Source organism: Molossus molossus, unplaced genomic scaffold (assembly GCF_014108415.1).
Source record: "Molossus molossus isolate mMolMol1 unplaced genomic scaffold, mMolMol1.p scaffold_m16_p_6, whole genome shotgun sequence".
NCBI lineage: Eukaryota > Metazoa > Chordata > Mammalia > Chiroptera > Molossidae > Molossus > Molossus molossus.
The window spans coordinates 7,518,995-7,527,755 of record NW_023425399.1 but is presented as its reverse complement, the minus strand read 5'-3'; positions in this window follow the sequence as shown (position 1 = coordinate 7,527,755).

Below are 8,761 nucleotides of genomic sequence, written 5' to 3'. Positions count from 1 at the left end.
AAAAGGTATACAGTTCAAAATGATTGCATCATCCCAATATGAGGATATTTGGAATTTTCTAAAAGTGTGTGTAAGTACAATATTATACGCATATACAGCTAATCTCTCTGTATTTAATTCCATTAACTGCCTTACACAATGTAAATACTTAATAGATGCTGAATAAATGTGAAATCTTCCACCTTCTAAGTCTTTGATGGGTGTTTTCATGCCGCCTCTGGGCATTTGTCTTTATTTGGCATTTACTTCATTAAGGGGCTGCAGCTATAAACCCTCTCTCCACATTTGTGCATTGCATTTTCTTGATTAGTTATTCATCAGGTTCCCAGCTTGTAAGAGTTTCTTGTAAGCTCATCAGGAATGCAAGCAAACTAGAATGCTGGGCTCAGAAGTATGTTCACCTGGGTATCTGGACAACCCAAGGCAGAATATAAATCAGCTTGATCATCGTTTTGATACTCATGGCCGTCAACAAAAATTTACTGAAGAAAGGAAGGTTAACCTGCAGTTTTTGGAGTCTCTCAACATATTTTGCATTGTTTTATCTAAGTCCCCTAATGCAAAAAAGATAGAACTACACTCAACAGCCGGAGTTGGAAAGGCAAGAATTTGGTTTAATAATACATGGAAGCCTTTAGAATTCTTATACTGAGTAACAAAGCCAATTAACGCCCGCCTTGCCGGCTAATCTGCTTGTATTCCTAACACCTTTTCTGTGTAAGACAGTGTGGCAGGAGATGTAATTTACCAGTCCACACAAGTGTACAGTAGGTTTACAGCTCAAGAAATAGCAGTGGTTGAAGAAACAATGTATAGAGGAGATCGCTGTTTGCATTTCTTGATTTTAGTTGGTGATAGTTAAAACATGTTCACCGTTTCTTCTTTGAACAACTTGTCACTGGAGTCTCCAAGTGATAATAATAGTAATAATTGAAAATGCAATGCACAAATGTGAGAGAGGGTTTGTAGCTGCAGCCCCTTACAATGAAGTAAATCCAATAAAAACGAAAGCACCCATCAAAGACTTACAAGGCTAAAGATTTCACATTCACTCAGCATCTACTGAGTATTTACATTGTGCAAGGCAGTGAGTGGAATTAAATACAGAGAGATTTGCTGTATTGCTGAATATGCATCTAAGATAATACAATATTGTACTCTCACACACAACTTTAGAAAATTTGAAATATCCTCATATTGGGATGATACCATCACTTTGAACTATACAACTTTTCCATAATGGTCTGCAAAAAATTCCAATAATGACAATAATAAAAAAAACCCTGGTATGTGCCCAAGCCTCGCTAACTGCACACTTTCTTGTTTGATCTTCCTGCGGAGATTGGCGTCGTTTTCGTCCATTTTGAAAATGAGGAAACTGAGGCTCAAAGGTGTGATGTGACTTAATTAGGGAGTGGAGGAGCGGGTGGTCAATCCCTACTCCAAAATCCTTCCAGTCGCCCCCGCCCCCCATACCTGTCCTCCTGCTGTAGCTCAATACACATGGGACAGCCAAACAAGAAACAATTGTGGGGAAAGAAAACGTGTGACATTAAGCCTGGCCTGGAAAATCCAAGGTCTGGAGAAATGAATTCCACAGATAAAGTCAAGGAGGGGTCTTCCTCAAGTAGACCCTTCCGTGAACATCATGGCAAAACGAAAAGGGGAACATGGGCGTTCCCGGCATGTCGTCGGTTTGGCTCAAATAAGCTCTTATAAAAATTTTTAAAAAGAAAGATACAGTAGACATTTTGAACCTACCTCCAACATATAATCAAAGGTAATTTTTCTGATTATTTATTCTTCCTTAAACCTCGGTGGGACCAGGGAGGGGAGAAAATGATCAGAGTAAAGGATATTAAACTCTTTAATGCTTTTTGTTTGGTGACTGGTTTATATAATCCGATCCTTCTCCCTGTCCCAGGCAGAAAGTCACTTGTCATATCTTTTAGCAAGCAGTCTCTGAACACGGAGGTTTTTCTGTTTGAGGCTATTTGGGATACATAATCTTGTTTCATCCTCATTAAAACCCAGTTTTATTCCCATTTCACAGATGGAAAAATAAGCTCAGATCTCTCATCACCACCTTGCTGAGTGTATGAATTCAGCAACTTTCCAGTTAAAGGATACAGGTCTCCGTGGAACACAGGTCTTCTAACTCTTTCCACAAAGTGCCTCCTCTGCTCTATCCTGCAGGGAACATTCTTCCAATAAAACGGGCATTTCCTCATCCAAATGAGGTCCTGCCTATTAGTGTTTATAGCACAGTTCAAAATTTATCATTACAGATTTAATTGTATATCCGTTTATCGCTTGTTTTTCACACCTTCACCACTGTGTCCCTAGCACTTGGTCATGGTAACGGAACACAGAAGTCACAATAAATAATAATGAATCAATCAATCAATGGTGAATGACTTTGGGGGCCTGAATGTAAAATAAAGTGTTACAAGGCAATTACCATCGGTGGGAATGTAAACTGGAACAGCCACTATGGAAAGCAATGTGGCAACATACCCTCCAAAAAAATGAAACAGAATTACCATATGGTCCAGCAATTTCACTTCTAAATATAGAGGCCCGAAAGGATTGAACAGCAGGGCCATGAAGAGATACCTGGACACCCATGTTCATTAGCAGCATTATTCGCAAAAGGTGGGAGCAACCCAAGAATTCACCAACAGGTGAATAAACAAAAGGTGGTCTATACACACGATGGAATATTATATCAGCTTTAAACGTAAAAGAAACACATGCTACCACCTAGATGGACCTGAGGATATTATGCTAATTGAAATAAGCCAGACACAGAAGGCAAGTACTGTATGATTCCACTTACATGAGGGACCGAGAGTAGTCAAAGTCATAGAGACAGGAAGCAAAATGGCGGTTATCAGGGCCTGGGTGGAGGGGGGCATGGGGAGTCATTGCTTAATAGGAATGGAGTTTCAGTTATGCAAGATAAAAAGAGTTCTGGAGATTGAACCACATTTAAAAACAATTTTTTTATTTATTGATTGATTGATTTTTTAGGAAGAGAGGAAGGAAAAGAGAGAGAGAGAAACATCCACTCATTTATGCATTCACTGATTGCTTCTTGTATGTGCCCTGACTGGGGATCGAACCTGCAATCTTGGCATACCAAGACGATGTTCTAACCAACTGAGCTACCTGGCCAGGGCCTGAACCACAATTTGAATGTACTTAATACCACTGAACAGTACAATTAAGGAGGATTAAGGTGGTAAACATTTGTTATGTGTATTTTGGGGGGGTGGGGGAGGCAATAGCAAACTGATGGTGTCCAACTGTTTAAATTTATTGAAGATCATCAAACTGTACACTTACAGTGGGTGGATTTTAGGATATGTAAAGCATACCAAAATGAAGCTGTTTTTAAGAGGGCAATTAGATATTTAGCTGTCCCTAGAATTGAAAGGGCCATAATTAAGTGGGTGGTTTTTCCTATGTGGGATTCCCAGCATCTCAAGCTTGAAAAAAGCAGTGGCCAGGCTGGCATCCGGAAGTCATGATCTGCCCCTGCAAAGAGATTGCCCCTTTGGGTCTCTAAGTATTCATGCCAGGAAGTGACCAAGTGGCCCAACGTGGTAACTACTGATGCTTTAATTCGGGAAATGTACGGTTTGGGTTCGGGAAGGATGAAGCGTTGTGGGCTTTGTCTCATGGACCAACTCTTGGAGGCTGTGGACTTGCATCGATTGGATATCTGACTGCCTGCCATGGAAGGCTTTATGTCTGGGAGGAACTCTTCAAATTCTAGAGATTTAGAAGTTGAGCTAAAATGCCTTGAAATCATGCCTGTAATTCACTGGGAGTGCTTTGTTATGGGGCCAAATGTCCCCTTTTCTGAGTGTCCTGGCCCAGAGCCCTTCTGTTGGCATGATTTATGGCTGCAAAGTCTGGCTAATTGCAACAGTCACCACTTAACTGACGATATCTGCCCCCGTCCACTTTGATATCTCTCCGCTTGTGGTCATTTGATCTATTCCCGATTGTTATCGAACAATTTCTAACTCCAATACATCTTCCCAGTTGCCGCTAATATGTGGAAACCCACAACTGGGGGCATATATATATATGTATGTATATATATCTCCCACCGAACTCCTTAACACAGAAATGAATAGTCAGGAAATGAGAGTTTTTTGTGCAGGTTCTTTGGTTGAAGCCTAGGTGGACGAGGAGTGGGAAAGCGGATGGGACTGGTTTTTGTGTCCCTAAGTCACTTGATGAGCTCACACTAGTCCATGCATGGGGGTCTTTAGGTCAACCTGGGCACTCACTCACCGTGGACAGGTCGGTTCTCTAAGTCCACAGCAGTGGTTCTCAGTAGGTCAACGTGGGCACTCACACACCGTGGACAGGTCGGTTCTCTGAGTCCACAGCAGTGGTTCTCAATGGGGGGCGATTTTGCCCCATCCCACAGCAGGAGACATTTGGCAGTGTCTGGAGCCATTTTTGATGGTCACAACTCAAGAGTGCTAATGGTACCTGGTAGGTGGAGGCCAGGGATCATGCTAACATTTCACAATGCCCGGGACAGCCCCCCATAACCAAGAATTATCTGACCCAAAATGTCAATAGTGCCAGACTGCAGGAACCAGATCCATAGGTAATAGGATTTCAAGGCCATATTGGCATCTACCTAGTATATTTTAAATGGCGAAATACTTTCTAATAAAACTTTAAGCACTAAATCACAATCAAATCCTCTTATCTTCTCCCTGGGAACCCTGTTTAACCTCCCACAACTGAATCAAACCCCGGCATTCTGGCCTTTTCTTCAAAGATCTCAAAATCTTTATCCACTCCTTGGGTTGATTTGAGTAACTTATCTGCTTCCGCTGCAGATTAGAGAAAGACAACATTTGAGTGAATTTTCTTCGAATCTGTGTCCATGAATATCATAACTTTTCCACATTTGAGGTCAATTTAAAAATACATTTTGGAGTTGTTTATTTCACCTGACAGGATGTCAGAAGCCCTTCCGTTGCATGAAAACAAACACATTGTAAATGTGTCTTGTGATGTAATTTTTCACTCCGCGAATGAGCCTTTAATTGACTTCCCCAATCCCTGTGATATATTTGAGTTGTTTTCGTATAGAAAATATTTCAGTGGATTTGAAGGAATGGATTTCTTTCCTCCAAGCCTCATGTCCTGAGTCTTTCTGAAATGAACATTGCTGTCCCCCAAACTCACGGCCCTTCAAAAGCTTTTTTCTAAATACTGTCTTGTTCCCTTAACAGGCTCTTGTGCCAGCCACGAACCTCTGCGATGTGAGCAATTAAGCTGAATGGGTGACCTCACACACAGGCTTATCGGGATGCTCACCTGTTTCGCAACCGGGCAGGAGAAATGTATAGATTTTCAAAAGCAAGTCGAAGGTTCAATTGATCGAACAATTTCTTTCGGCTAAACAACGCTTCCGTTTCAGTCCCTTCTGTGAGTTCCGATTCATTCTTGACTCAGACGTTTCTGGAGTGGCTCCCACAACCTTCTCTGAAAAGTTTTCTCAGGCTTTTTACAATTGTAAACTTTCTTTGGGGGGGGGGGGTAGTTATCTACCAGACCCAGATCCTGCCTCCCCGCTCTCAAAAATGTGCCTATTCGGAACTTTGCCTTTAAAAACACCCCCCTGAGAAGGCTCTTCTGTAAATTCGCCACCGCCGTTTTTACTATAACAAAGCCCTGGGAGCTAAAGCCCAGCGCACAGCAAGGTTTACTGTCATAAATATCTGCCCGTCTCGGCAATATAAATTATAATTGAAAATAAACTTGTCAGAGAACTCGACCCAGCACACAAAAGTGAGACAGTTGGAGCGGGGCAATTAAGAATGTTAATTGGCACCGAGAGAAAAGCAAAGGACGGTCATTGTTAAGATAACTGGTCTATAAACACCTAAATGGATTTTGTGGAGGGGAAGAAAGGATCGTCTTTTGACCATGAAAGGGAATATACAATGTTCTTTTCTTTGTTTTAACGTGTGGAGAGATTTTAACTCCTTTTCTCAGCTCAGACTCCCAAGTAAACAAATGACTGGGCCCTTGTCTGGTGGGCTTACAGAGGACGGGGCGAGGTCCCGGAATGGAGGCCGAGAGGGCCGGCCCACGGGGCAGCGTGCGAAGGGCAGAAGCTGGGCATGAAAAATAAGGGGGGATGGCAAATGCAGGGGGTAACTAAAGACACCGAAAGAGGAGGGCTGACACGCCTTGGAAAGGGAGCAAGAACTAAGCACAGGGAGTAACAAAGTTTTCCATCTTGTCTCACCCTTCAGGTGAGCTGAGAGTTAAGGCCTTCAGCGGGGTGGGGTGGACGAGCGGAGCTGGGGGTGGGAGTTGCCCCTGCAGGTTCCATCTGGCCTGCCTCAATCTCTCTGTCTCGTTCCTCACCCCGTACGTATGGGGAGACCCATCTCTGTTGGTGGTGTTGCCGGGAAAATCAGAAATTATTTTCTTCAAGTCTCTGGCAGGCGACTGGTGTTCAGCAAACATCTATTGTTATCACACGAATGACTGCAGCCTAGAGCAGGAGTGTTTACCTAAGGTTTTCTCATAATATTAAGTCGACCCCCAAAATTATATGATAGTTTGAGGGTATGTCATTTTGCTTACTTGGTCATTCATTTGTTTCTTCATTCATTCCATGAGTAATTACTAATTACTGTATTCACCATGTGCCGAGCCTTGAGCTAGGTGCTGGGAATTTCAGGATGAAAACTCAAGTGCTGCCGGCCAGTGTGGCTCATGGATGGGGCATCGTCCCGTGGACGGAGAGGTCCCGGTTCGGTTCCCACTCAGGGCACATGCCCGGGTTGCCAGCTCGGTCCCTGGTGGGAGGCGTCAGGAGGCAGCTGATTGATGCTTCTCTCTCACATCGGTGTTTCTATCTCTCTCTCCCTTCCTCTCTCTCTCTCAAATAAATCAATAAAAAATATTTTTTAAAAAAGAAAAGATAAAGAAAAACCAAGTGTTCACAACCCAAAGAGAAGCTGTAATTCATTACCTATTCCTTCTTTCTTCCATTTGTGTTAAATGTCATATCACAGGGGTACCTTACCAAATAGGCACCCAAATAACTACTAGGACATGTCAAAGATATAAAGAATAACTCAAGCCCGGCTGGTGTGGCCCAGTGGTTGAGCATCAACCCATTCCGGTTCAATTCCCGGTCGGGGAACGTGCCCGGCTTGTGGGCCTGATCCCCGGCTGGGGGTCATGCAGGAGGCGGCCAACCGATGTTCTCTCATCAATGTTTCTATCTCTCTGTGTCTTCCTTCCTCTCTCTAAAAATCAATTTAAAAAAATTTTTTTTTAAAGAACTCAAAAGGGGTGACCAGTGGAATACTTAAGTCTTAATTGTCCTGTACCAAAAAGTCTAAGAATTGAAATATTTAGATAGGCTTCATCTTTTTTTTTTTTTAATCCTCACCTGAAGACATTTTTGCATTTATTTTCAGATAGAGTGGGAGGGAGAGAGAGGGAAGAAGAGAAAAAGAGAAACATCGATGTGAGAGAGATACATCGACTGGTTGCCACCCACACGACCCCAACTGGGGCCGGGAACAAACTGCAACCAAGGTACGTGCCCTCAACGGGAATCGAACCCGGGACTCTCTGGTCCACAGGCCGACGCTCTAACCACTGAGCCAGACCGGCCAGGGCCTCATCTTTTTCTTTTTTAATCCTTACCCAAGAATACGTTTTAATTGATTTTTAGAGAGAGAGAAAGGAAGAGCGAGAGCTAGAAACATGTAAGAGAGAAAGAAACATGGACCGGTCGGGATCGAACCTGAAACCTAGGTACGTACTCTGGGACTTGAACCCAGAACCTTTGGTGTACGGGATGATGCTCCAACCAACTGAGCCACCAGGCCAGGGCTAGATGGCTTCACATTAATATGACTGCTAAGAGCTAAGACAATAGTGTCACACAGCCCCCTCTTCTTCTAAAGAACATTGGTTTTTGTCTAGTGAGATGAAAAGCTGTTGGGAGGTTTTGAGCAGAGAGAGGAATAACATTCCCCTTGGGTTTCAGAGGGGGGACTCTGAGTGCCGTGATAGACCATCTTGGGGGTAGGGCACAGGTCGGAAGGATGGGGAGGATGCTCTAGCGATGGTCCCAGAGGGAGAGGATGGAGCTTGGATCAGGGTGAAAGTGGTGGGGGTAGGAGAGGGGCTTGGAATGGGGAATATACTGTGCACGTGTGGCTGATTGGACTTACTAATAGGTTGGATGTGGGTGAAAGGGAGGTCAAGGATGACGCCAGGGAGGTCAAGGGTGACTCCAGGGAGGTCAAGGGTGACTCCAGGGAGGTCAAGGGTGACGCCCAGCTTTTTGACCTGAGCACCTGGAAGGAAGCAGGTGCCTCTGGGAGACGTCAGCATGGCGGGAGGGGGGGGGCTTCATTACTCATTTGGGATTTGCTATGTTTGAGATGCCTGTTCGATATTCAAGTGGCAAAGTAAACTCAAGAGTGGGTAGGCCCATCTGGAGTTCAGGGGTGGGACCCAGGACTCTGGTGGCATCACCATAGGATGGTCTGAAGCCTCGGGACAGGTTGGATCATCTAGGCAGAGAAGGGAGACAAGGAAAATCAAGGGCAACGAGGAGGCCCGAGGAGCTCCAAGTTAAAAGGAGGAAAGTTGAGGAACTTACAAAGGTGACAGAAGGAGCAGTCAGTCGACCAGAAGGACCAAGAGCTACCAAGAGCCAGATAGGAACATGCTTCACCGGGAG